We start from the raw sequence: 13090 nt of genomic DNA, 5'->3' as shown, positions 1-13090 counted from the left end.
CCTGCTTCTCCCTGCTGACAATATATGGAGTCAAGCACGAGTAGCTCACAGGTAAATGCCTGTACGACACACACCAAATGATGGGCGAGATCAATCACATTTTGTACAACTTAGTTTTGACACAGGGATGTTACATATTATGGGGCTGCTAGAAGGGAGCTTCGTAGGGTGCCTGGTGGGGCACACTCTGGCACGTAACTGCAGAGGCCAGGGAGCCAGACGCAGAGGAACAGAGAGACAGTGACAGACACAGCAAAACCCTTTGGGAACGTGGCTGCTGAAGCAACCATGACTTCATTAGACTTGCTCAAGATGCCCTCTAGCCTAGACCTTTCACCTCATTTAATGGTTTCTTGGCCTTAATCCCTTACAATTCTGAAATGAAAAAAAAAATTCTCTTTTGACTCCTGTTTTCAAGACAGGGCTGTTTGATTTGGAACACTGCATTGAAGTCTGTGCTACTGATTGATTTCAGGTTTATTATATTTTCCCCTTTGAAACATGCTACAGTAAAAAAACCCACTTTGTCGTTTTTCATGTAACCCCCCCCCTCCTTTTTTTTTTTTCAATCTTAGCAAATGCTCAGTCTTTTCCACTTCAATAGCCTGAAATTCTCCCCTGGGAGCCCTAAGCTCTTTAAATATTTTTACGTTGCCAGATTTCTTATGTTCTCTCTCCAGGAAGCCAATTTTGTTTCTAAGCTCTTGAGAGTAGTCCAGCTTCATCTTTTGCGCACTCACTGCATCACAATAAAATGCTGCCTAATTGCTGCCTCAGCTGAGTCCCAAAGGTGCTGGAGTTTGTCTCTAGGCTACAGTTGTAGACAATAAACTCTTCTCAGACTGAAGTTAAGCCTTTTTATTATTTAAATCTGAGTCATGTAAAATTAGTTTACTAGCAAGTTACCCACAAAGATCTAGTATAGAAAGAAACTCCCTCATATTGTTTTCCAACACAATGAGAGAATGATCAGATATACAGATTTGCAAGTGGCTTGTAATACAAGATGTACATAGGAAGACCAACATTTAATTTAGCCAAAAAGACATGAGAATGTTTCTGTGAGCCTAGAAGTTACTCTCAGGCCTCGTCTGTTTGGTGTTCTTTACCTTCAAACTGAAACTGGTGGTATGAAAAACACAGCAACTTTCCTCTAGCTTATCCATAGCCTGAAATACCTATGAAAGAGGAAAAGCAGTTGAAGATAACAAATGCCAGATGTGCAAAAGCTTTCTGTTCTCAGTCTAGCACAACAGTGAGAGGACTTAGTAAGCATTTTGCTAGAAAATAAGCGAGAATATACTAAAACTGGATGGCTGCACCCCCATCAAGCTTGAGAAGACCCGTGCAGCAAGGGACAAATGGACAATACAGGGAGTGAGAATGAACACAAACTCTTTCTCTCATCAGCACCATATTCAGCTATCCTCAACAGCAGAAGCAGACATCCATACATGGCATTTTCTCCCTTTGTGTTCCTTTTCTGTAATCTGTATTTTAAACTGCTTATATTTCTGTGGTACAATATGGCTTCTGATGAAAGTGCATACTCCACGGACATTACAGTAAAAAGACTTATTGATCATTCTTTTAAGACTCTAATTTCTTTGGGTGCATCTGGTGCTGTGTGCCCAAATCCACAGTGTTAACTAAGTAAAAATGAAGCTGGAAGAGGCTGCTAGATTGTCTCAAAATGGTTAGACTGTCCTTTAATTAAAAAGGTCAGACATGATAGCAGAGACTTGACATAGTCTTTGTGGTGGTGTCTCTGGTTGCACACTTGCAACCTGGGACACTCATAAGCAAGGACAGATGATCCAAATGGCTCTTCGTGTATGGCTCCTTTTGTCAGCACAGAGTGGATGCAGGCAGATGCATCAATCTGCAGTAACTGCAAGGAGATTGCTAACCACACACCACACACTCACTGTGCAGACCTCCTCCTGTTGCTGGGGTCTCTCATTCCTCATTTATATTTGCCTTGATCATTTACTGAGAGCGAAATGGCAGACATGGTGTGGACCGCAGAACCTTCATTACTAATGGTGATGCAGAAGACAGGAAGGATGCACAGGTCTGAAGTCGATTTTGGCAGGCAGCAGCTAGAAAAGCTAGGACACAATTTCAGCCTTATTCAGATCAATGGGAATTTTGCCACTGATGTCAGTGGGATGAAGATTTCGCTCCATGTCTGCTTGTAATCTGAGAACATGTATTCTGCAAGTCCAGGAGACACAGTGAAAACGGGACCCCACAGAGTTCATCTCAGATTCACTGCAGAAATAAAACTACATGGATTCTTTGTGCCCCTCAGTTATCTGTAAAACAAGTATGATAATGCTTTGAGTGCTAAACAATACAAGGTGTGTAGGAAGACACAGTATCTTTTATTAGGCCAACTGAAATAGTTGGGGAAAAACAGACAAGCTTTCAGGCTTGTCTGAAATGCTTTGAGATGCTCTGATGAAAGGTTTTTGAGCTGTGCAAGTGATCATTAAATTACATTCTTCCTCTCTCTGGAAATCATTTAGTGATATTTCAAAGGAAAGATACTGTACAGAAATAACTGATTTCTATTGCAAGTGCTGTCTGGAGCTAAATATCTTCTTTCCTCTCTCTTTATGAACTAATCTAAAGAAAATATGTTTTAAATTAGCATGTTAAGAACAATTTTGTGGTATAATATATAGTTCTGTGAAGTGTTCTGTGTTAAGCATAACCACAAGATCCTTAAACATATTTCAGTACACTAAAAAAAATGGCTGGATTTCTGTTTAATGCTTTGTGAAAATTATGAAGTTATCACTGTGAAGAAATTAGAAAGCATAGAACGGCAATGAAATTGGCAAGTAAAGAAAAAAAAAAGGCAGATATGAGTAAAAAACTACATTACACTTGTAAACATTGGCTAATGAGCCCCCAGACTATTACAATTGAGTGTGGACATCATGCATTCAAAAGCTGTGAACCAGTTAGTATGCATAAAAGAATGACAGAAACAATCAAACTTAACCCTCTCCAGGAAAGACTAAATGAGCTGGGAATGCTCACTTGAAATTAGACAGGGGTGAGAGATCAACACCATTATGGTATCACAGCTGTGAGTGCAGCAAGATATATCATTGCCATCATGGAGTCAGTGGACCACTGTGGGCCATGAATGGGTAGGTGAGGGAAGGTTCAACTCTACATAAATCCTACTAGTACCACTTTACTAGTACTTTAGTTCAGTGTCAAGACATAAATGATGTCACGAACAGAGAAAACTGGGGGCAGAGGAATCTTTAAATATGTGAAAAGTACTTGCAAAGAAGGATGAAGTAAATTTGTGTCTATTAGAACAAGAAGAAATTAGGGTAAGTTGCAGCAAAGCAGTTTTACATTTAACCACTCAATAACTGTCCAGGATTAAGGAAAAGTAAGCATTGGCAGAGACCGCCTAGAGAAATGGTAAAACTTTATCACTGGAACATGTGAAAAATGGCTTAAATAAATGTAATCAAAAGTTTCACTACTGATGATTGTTCACTGAGGCAGAGAATAAACTTGGAGATTCATTTGAGAAAGGTTACAATGTGTGACCAGGTCTTTCTGGATGTGTTCTCTTTTTCCTGCCTGGAAGATGTTGTTGAAGATTTTCTGTTTGTGTGAGATTTTGAGATGCATTCCTCTGAAAATATTTGTTTGAGAGATGAGGGGCCATTCATCTTCTTAAGTCCCTATTCCTCTCTCTGCTGATCACAGATGCAGTCACAGATGACTGGCTTGGTATGGACACTGACTTACTGAATCCACAAAGTCAGATGAGACAATTACCATCCTTAATGACAAATTTTGTCCTTTCTTATATACTTCTAGATATAACACTCAAATCTTCATTACTCATTCCAACCATAATTACTTGTTCTGCACATATGAGGTGGCACCCATAACACATAATCATAATGTTATTTACTGCCCTGCATTAGTAATTTTATCACATTATATTTAGATGCCATATGGTGTGATGGAGAATGCAATGAATGTTTCCTATGCAGTGCATAGAAAGCTCCAAGACAACAATTAATATAATCTATTCCACTTTTGCATTGCATTGCTACTAAGAATATCATTGAAGTAAAAGATCTCAGGAAGGAAAATTCTATTTTTAGATCTAAGACCCAGTCAAAGCTCTGCTGAGTTGCAGGTAGATATACTAGCTAGAAATATAAGTGGCTTTATTTCAGCAGTGTGTATGAAAGAATAAGGTGCTTCTGATGTATGATATCAACCACTTCTGTTTTCATAGTCTGTATACAATAACATGTGCTCAGCTAATCTGTATGAATCTATGTGTTTATATTGTGCTTATCCCCCCATAGGACTAGAACTGGGCACTTTATGTCTACACTATTTCCCGCACTGAGGTCATGGGAGGAAGTTTGAGCACCCAGCTGTCCCCTCTGCTTAATTGTTAGCTCTGTCCTTTGGGATCTGTCCAGGTACATCCTATGCATTCAAGATAAGGCATGGATCTTGAATAGTTCACTCTTGGGATTCCCCTCAAAAAGCAAGGTCAAGAACATTATATTTAGCTCCCTCAGACCCATACTGTCTTTCAACACTATTCCCGCAGGCTCCACACTCTTCAGAGTGCAGAGGAGGGACACCACAAGGTACACAAATGTGAGATCCAGGGTACAGGGCTCTGTGGTGTGGACAGAGCAATCTGTAGTAGCCCTAAGCATCCTGGATGTGAGTCAGCATGCATCACTGAGCCTTGAGATGGAAAACTGCTCCCTCTCTTCTGTGGATATGCACTTTGGAGCATGGATACACACTTGCAAATAATGTCATAGGCTGTCTGCCCGTACCAGCCAGCACTGCACTAAATAGTGGTGCTGGAGACTGCTTTCATCAGGTAGAAAGGTCCCAAAGACTGTCTCAGTAGGAGGGGAATTTTTTGGTATATCAGCAAAACAGAAACCCAGAATAAAAATGGTAAAAGGGACAAGGAGAAACAGCACAGGATCACCTTTCCCATCCTGAGAAATCTGTAGAATATTATTCTCCTGTGCTCTTGGAACAGCTTTTTTAATAACCTTTGTTCTTCTTTTGTAACCTGTAATTATAGAAACCTCAATCTTATATATTCTTATGCACAAGTACCCTCAACATACATGTATTTCTCCACTGTAAAAGAATGTGAAGAGGTAAGGCTCTGTACTGATTTTGGCTGGCATAAAGTTAATTTTCTTCAAAGTAGCTGGTATGGGGCAGTGTTTTGGATTTGTGCTGGAAACAGCAGTAACACGGATGTTTTCGTTACTGCCAAGCAGGGCTTACACAGCATCAAATTCTCTTCTGCTTCTCACACCACCCTGCCCACGAGTGGGCTGGGGGTGCACGTGGAGTTGGGAGGGGACACAGCTGTGACAGCTGACACCCATTGACAAAAACGGGTTTCCCATACCATGTGGTGTCATGCTCAGCATATAAAGCTGGGGGAAGAAGAAGGAATGGGCAATGTTCAGAGGGATGACATTTATTTTCCCAAGTAATCATTAAGTGTGATGGAACCTGGCATTCCTGGGAAATGGCTGAACACCTGCCCACCTGTGGGAAGTTGTGAATGAATTCCTTAATTTTCTTTGCTTGCTTGTGTGGCTTTTGCATTACCTATTAAACTGTCTTTATCTCAGCCACGAGTTTTCTCACTTTTATTCTTCTGGTTCTCCCAACCCACTTGGCAAGGAGTGAGTAACTGTGCGAGTCTGAGCTGCCTACTGGGGTTAAACCTCAACTAACTTAGTTGCTAAAACTTAGTAAGTATTAAAAACTACTAATAGTTCTCTCACCTCATTGGGTTTGTGGCTAAAATTCCCAATATATGCTTGTTTTAAAAGAATACTGTTTTATAACAGGATAGTTAATTCTGTAGCTACATGAAATACCTTAACTGCCAGGGACTGGAAAAGTGTCCTGGTGGTGGTCACCAATGGCATCAAGTCTCTCTGAACTGAAATGATGTTTAATAATCAGAAAATGAAGCCTTAGTGACATATTAACGGCTGAGCCTGGATGGTTTTAGAGGTTAGCACACAAGGCAATTGAACGTCCCTTGTTGTAACCAGCAGTGTTCTATGTGTAAGGAGCAGCTGTGCAGCCTGGAGGTGCGATTCAGCTGGTCAAATGCAGGTATTTCATATCTAATATGAGTATCTCTTACAAGTCATATGAAGCATCCAGAAGGCATTTCCATTTGATTTTGAATTGAATTGAAGACAACCAGCTTATGAGCAGGTGCCTGCACTGTAAACCATTAAAGCTAGCTACGTTGCACCTAGCATGTCTGTTGAAACATTAGCAGCCCTTGGCTGACGGGTGGGCAACTTCTTAAACTGCTCAAATTTTACTGCAGCTGCTCTATATTAGTGGCAACACCATGCTCCTAGACTTATTTATAAAGTTTAGCATACCTTTTCATGGTACATTTGTAAATGCCATAAATAATTTTGCTTAAATTATGGCCATTTTTTACCTGGATAACAGAGATACATGGCTAGACTATATCTTACAATGATGCAAATCATAATAAACTTCTATGACATTTGTGAAACTATAATGGTATAAAAATCATGTGTTTGAATAGAATGATGCTTAGATACAAGACTCAGTCTCCTTAATTTACATCCTAAAGCTAAACATATAATTTTCTTGGTGGCACATTTGGCAAATAGGTCTCTGAGTTCAACAACGCATTTCTGTGCCTTGCTGAAGCTCATCCCTTCCTCAGACATGCCTGACTTTTATACAAGGTCATACAGTAAACAAAATCAGAGACATGACCTAGGTTAAAAGTTACACCTTCTTTTGCAGGGTTCCTTTTAACCCAGACGATTTCACCAACCTACTTGGCAGGGCCACCACATCAACAGCTGTACTCGCGCAAGCGACAGAGCGATACGTAAAGTAGAAGGCAAGAACGAGTGCTCAGGAGTGAAAACCAGTTAAGTCAGTTTAGTTGCCAACGAAAAGATGCACAGAAATAGCACAGAATGGCATTCAAAGTTGAAGAGCCTCCTCTAGATGATAATTCAGAGTAGAAGCCTAACTAACAGTCTGAACTGCTCTCTGGAGGAGCCTCTCTCATTCCTTCAACTATGCAAGGCATCTAAGGAGACAAGCCTCCTAATTTAGGCATCTAAGTTATATGTTTAAACGTAGGCAGTGAATATTCCCCCTGAGAATGTGAATGGGATGTTATAATAGTTTAAAACATGTTTAACTGAAGCTGTGATACCAATGTCTGGTTTTTTTATGAGATACTGTTCTTTGTGCCACTGATCCTCTACTGACACAATCATGTTTCTCATTTATTAGATAAATGAACAACGCTAACAAAATGCACATTGTTCAACTACAGTCCAAATTTTGAAGTTAAAAAAAGATTCCCAATTTTACTCTCAAAATACAAACCAGATTAAGTTGTTCACATGGAAACCACTGCTTGTTCCCTGTAGTAATCACATTAGGGGACCAGAAAGGGAAAAGAGATTCTTCACAATGATCACCAGCATATATTTAACTTTCTTGCTCTCCTCAAACAATTTTAAGTTTTCAATTAGGAACTTTGATCTGTAATTACATCTTGCCATATACTACATTGCTCCTACCTATTCAGAATTTTTACATATTCAGTGATAGGGATTTAATAAGTTATTGATAAATGGCAGAGGCTGTGAAGTTGTTCTTTCAATGCAGATGCATGGCTTACCTCTTGTCCTGTAAAATCCCAATACTTAGGCACAGACCAGAACACATCTTTCTCCAATGTAACCACCCTCATTGCCATTGATCACAGCACTATTCAAAGGGCTATTTCAGGTAGTCCTAGAAGGACTGCCAATACATTATGGAATGCTCTTTAAATGTGTCTTTTTTCTGTCCTGGATGAATATGTTTGCAGGAGTGGATTGTTAATACAAATTTATTTTCTAGTATCTCACACTGCAGAACTGGAACTAACATGCCTAAGAAATCAAAAATCCTGGGGAAGCCATTAATATGTATTAGACTGTGCTTTGTTTATTCTAGTGGTTTGGACATCTAAACAGTGTGTGCAAAAAGCTGTCCAACAGCTCCCTTATTTGAAACTGCCACTGTTAAGTCAAAAAAACACCTACAGGAGAATAATATATACCAGCATGACTTAAAATTAATGGCCATGCCTGAGTTAACAGGCTCATCTGATGTAACTGGTTCAAACTATCAAAGCCCAGAATCCTATGGTTTTGTGTCCATTTCCACTTAGCTCTCATCCCTTCAATAAAGCTGCCTATGGATCATACATGTTATTGCAACTGTGCACAGAAGTAGGTATTGCAGGTAGCCCTAAAAGGGGAGCTGTCAGTCATTTCAGACAAGCAGACCGGGCAGCTTGCCTTGTGCTCAGCAGAGGCACCACCTGTGTCCATTTTTTTCTACTGTGCTACTTACTACAAAACTAGAAGGAACTCAATTAGACCACCATCCTTTTGCAAATGCAGTAGAAACTGGCCAGTGAAGTTCAAAATGATTGCAATGGGACAGACAGTGTGCAACTCCAGAAGTGTCACATCTTTAGAAAAACAGCTTAAAATTCACACTGTACCCTGAAAGAGTTATACTGCCAAACAAAAGCGCATCACGAGAGATTTTCTCTCAGTTGTCAACCCTAGCAGACAGATTAAGGGAACTTTGCCACTTGATACTGTCTAGTGCTCTGCCACAGGACTGAGATGCTGTGAATAAACTTTCCTTCTGTGTCCAGGTTTTCACTTAACAGTTGCTGACACACAGCTCCCTGGACCTGACTCTACTTTCTCTGACGTTTCCGTCCAAGTCTTCCTCTCTATTTGTTTGGACTACTGTAAACTACTTTCTTATTTCTTCTCTGAAGTGTAATACTCCAACATATGCAAAATGCTTCTGCATGTTGAGTATACACAGAAAAGAAACACGATATCCCAGTTCCTGTTAATTCTTCTAATTTCTCTCTCCAGACTCAAAACAGAACAGGTGGGGGTTTTTTCAATGTACTGTGGGCTTGCTCCAACCCATTTCAAAGATCTTCTCTTCTGCCTGTGTTTTCCATTGATGTGACACTAGCTTGTTCTTTGTCATTTTAATCAACCAACTCAGAGCTGCCGTGACAGCTTTCCCTTGCTACGGCCTAACAATACAACAAACATATTGGGTAGGACTCCTCTCACCTACCTTTAGGCATCTACAGTGCAAACACTTATATTTATGCTGATCAGCTAAGTCAGCTATAAGCTCTGAAAAAAAACTAAACACATTCAGGGCACAGTCCGTGTTGATTAAAACAGGAATTGTATCCTCAAAGTATCACTCTCTCCCTCTCTCACTTAAGAAGAAAGCTAACTCAGAGGCAGAGACCTAGAAGACAGATGTCTACATTGACTAGATAAATAAAAACACCCTTGCCCGTTCCTACTCTCACTTTCCAACTTAACTGAAATCCCATTTGAGAATCAACTGCTTTCCCTTAAACTGTTCTCTATTAACAATTCACGTCATTTTGAGATGTGCCTTATGGGAAAGATGTTGACTAAATGTTTCTGTGTTGCCACTCCATCACAATTTCTCAAGGTTCAGACTTTGAGGTTCTTTCCTAGGAGAGAAATCGGTGGATATGTCACACTGATAAATACCATAACATAAAAATATCTATGCAAAAGAACAATTACTTTGTGTGTATGAAAATTAACAGTCTACTGATGCCTCTACTCACTTGTGCATTACTTCCCTTGGAAAGTTAATGCCCGTGAATATGTAACATGCATCTTCTTTTCCCTATTGCTTCCCTATTGTTTTTCACTTTCCATTATTACAGTATTTCTCCACACAACCTGTAAGACCTTTGGTAAAGAGTTAGGTTTGCATGTGAGCATTAAAGATTATTATGAAGGCACAATAATTCCTGTAGTCTGGTTAAATATAATTGCAAGGGGAGGGCAAGACAAAAGCAAAGGGCAGTTCATAATTCATAGACTTCTCACATGTTTTCAACCTTCTCCTGCAGAACTTTGTGTGTGGGAGGAGGTTACAAACGAAGCTCTCTGCTACTTTGTGCTAAAAGCCTGTGCCAGCCCTCAAGTTGCTGGAATTTATGTAATGATAACCAAATCAATTCAGAAACCAGTTTTGTTAATCTGACACAGACCCTAAGAGTGGATAGCTTTAAACTTCTCTGACAGTGTCTGCAATTACTCTAGCTGAAGAGACACTTCTGAACCAAACCTAATGTTCATGGCAAAAGAGTTACATTAATTTATATCAGCTCCTGATTGAACTGACTAGAATAAATCAGAGCGAGAGGGCACACAATCAGCTCTGCTGGCAGATTCACAGATTGCTGGAAAGGGGAATGATAAGTCCCTGGGGTTTGGCTGTGAGTAATGCTCTCCTACACCACCATGGCTGGATCCTGCCTAACCACAGTTGCTGACACCCACCAACCTCACATCTTATCCAGAGCTGCTAGGTTTAAAGCCTCTATCAAAAAATAAAAAGCTGTAAGCCATGAGAATATACTCACAGTAAAACAAGCTTCAGTGGCTTAAGGTGTCACACTCCTCCCAGCAATTTCTTACCTTCTCTTTGCCTGAGATTACTGCCTCACAGCAGAGTCAGTGCAATGAAACGCATGCACTAGTCCCAGCTGCTTCAATACAAGGTCCAGCAAATTCGCTTAAACTGCTCCCAAACATGACTTTAATACCATATTTTTAATACAATGGATTAGGAACATTAGTGTTTTCCAATCCAGGGACTATTGTGGAGGCAGGAACCTTCAGTAAGGAGGCGGAATAGATGGTCAGGGTAGCAGTTTTTTGCATCACTCCAGCCAGATTTGATGGAGTCTAACCATGGCAGGAAAGGCTATGAAATTTTCATGCTCACAGCTGTCATTTGTCTGCCTTATTAACAGGTTTATGAACTTCTAATTGTCTGGTTGGACTAGATGACCTCCTGAGGTCCCCTCCAACTTGAATTATCCTAATGTGTATGGCTAGGAACCTGGAGATACAGTTCTCTTTCTCCTGACCCAGTTACTTAGCATATCTTGGCAAACTGTGTAGACCCATGCATACCAAAATTTCCCTCTGAGGGATCCAACTGGTATTGCTCTGGAGTTGAGTAACTGCTTTTCAAAGGGAGGTCAGCAGTAGTATGGGTATCCTCTGCCATGAGGAAGCAGCCCTGCTTGACTCAAGCATTACTAAAAAAAGGGATGGGGGAAAAAATCACCAACCAAACAAATAGAGATTATGACCAAATAACCAACCTTCTCTGTCTCACGATTTCCTAGCTGGGGGATACAATCCTCACACAAAGCAGTTAATGTGTTGCCTTATGTGATAAGAGGTACATAGCCTAGCGGGAAGGGATATTATGGCAGTGTTGGGAACAGGCTGCTTATCATCTGCTCTCCCTAAGAAACACTGAACTCTACAAGGTCTGCACAGTATCTATGCTTTTGGGTATGTGAAAAACCAGCAGGAATTGATGTCATGGGCAGGCAAGTTTGAAAAAATCTGGAAAACGGGGAAGCCAGAGTTGCAGCTGTTATGAATTCATCACGATTTTGGCCCCAGTTCTAAAATAGTCACAAAGACATAAGAATCTCCACATGATTTTGAGGGAAGCAAGATCTGTAGATACACGAGTGACACATTCATCCATGCGGTATTGTTTAAGAGGCATACTGAGCTTTTAGTTTCAAACCCTGCTCTTTCACTTCTGTCAGTTAACATTTCTGAGAACCTTATTGTGAGATGCGACCTCATGCTGCTACCTTAAAGTAACTACAACAGACATTTTCTGGAGAAATCACGTACTACTATAGGGAGTGTTCACAAGGTCATCATCACTGGGACACTCTCAGAGCTGTCACACAGCAGTTCCAGCAGCAAGGACTTGCTGCAGTGGTGCAGCTGCACATAGAAACACAGCTCGGATCCGCTGGGATCTCAGTTGGCTGTTCCTGCCTCCACATCTACTCTGCCTTCCTCTGCAGTAGTTCTGCAGGCTCAGCTAATGAACGAACTTCATCCAGATGAATTTGGGTAATTTTTTGGAGAGGCATTACTGCCTTCCCACCAGATGGGATCCCAGGCTTGCCTTGCCAGATGGCAACATCAGTGTTGTTGTAGTGTAAATAATAAACAGGAAGGCATGGTCATGATCGGAGAGGAATGCAGGACTGCCCTTTTTGGTGGCAATACAGACAGGTCCAGGAATAGGGCAAATAGGGCAAATCCCCAAATCTGTTCCTCTACTGTACTATAAAAGCAATTAAACCACTATAGCAAAGATAGTGTTCAGTGCCCTTCTGTGTGTCCATGTAAGACAAATGCACATTCTGCCTTTCCCAGCCGCTCCCTCAGCTGAGGTGGAGGCAGACGAGGTCTGCATTCAGAGTGGGAATGAGCTCTGAATGTGAAGTCAGAGCTCTTCTCGGCTTGGACACGAGGCAACGGGCAGAAAGTGATGCACAGGAAATTTCACCTGAACATGAGGAAGAACTTCTTTACTGTGCAGGGGACGGCGCAGTGGAACAGAGAGGCTGTGGAGTCTCCCTCACTGGAGATATTCAAGAACCGTCTGGACACAGTCCTGTGCCATGTGCTCTAGGATGACCCTGCTTGAGCAGGGAGGCTGGACCAGATGCCCCGCTGTGGTCACTTCCAACCTGACCCATCCTGTGATCCTGTGTGTTCGACCACTCCGACTCGAGCACGGGCGCAGCGCAGGGCCGGCGCTCAGCGGCCAGCCTGGGCGCTTAGCTCTGGCACTCGCTCCTCTGCTCCCCGGACGGGCACTGCGCCGCTCGCGCAGCAATCGGGACGCTCTCCGCCCGCCTCTGCCCGGGATGCTCGGCACGGAGCCCTCTCGAGGGCTGCCAAACGCGGGCTGGGCGGCGGCGCCCGCAGCCACCTCCGCCGGCCGGATGCGGCGGGCGCGCTCCGGAGGCCGGAGCCGCGGTGGCGGTGCCGTCCCCTCCCTCCCCGCGCCCGCCGCCGCCATGGCAACCGCCCGTCGC

The 13090-nt window shown here is 42.0% G+C and overlaps 1 long non-coding RNA gene across 4 annotated transcripts in view; it reads right to left on the bottom strand.

Annotated features, from left to right (window-relative positions):
• Positions 1-13090, bottom strand: part of LOC108499098 — a 73603-nt gene that overhangs the window by 60247 nt on the left and 266 nt on the right. The window lies entirely within an intron of this gene.

This window comes from Lepidothrix coronata, unplaced genomic scaffold, assembly GCF_001604755.1.
Source record: "Lepidothrix coronata isolate B3197 unplaced genomic scaffold, Lepidothrix_coronata-1.0 Scaffold69, whole genome shotgun sequence".
NCBI classification, from domain to species: Eukaryota; Metazoa; Chordata; class Aves; order Passeriformes; family Pipridae; genus Lepidothrix; species Lepidothrix coronata.
The sequence above is the reverse complement of the archived record's forward strand: the minus strand, read 5'-3'. Positions and strand labels throughout refer to the sequence as shown.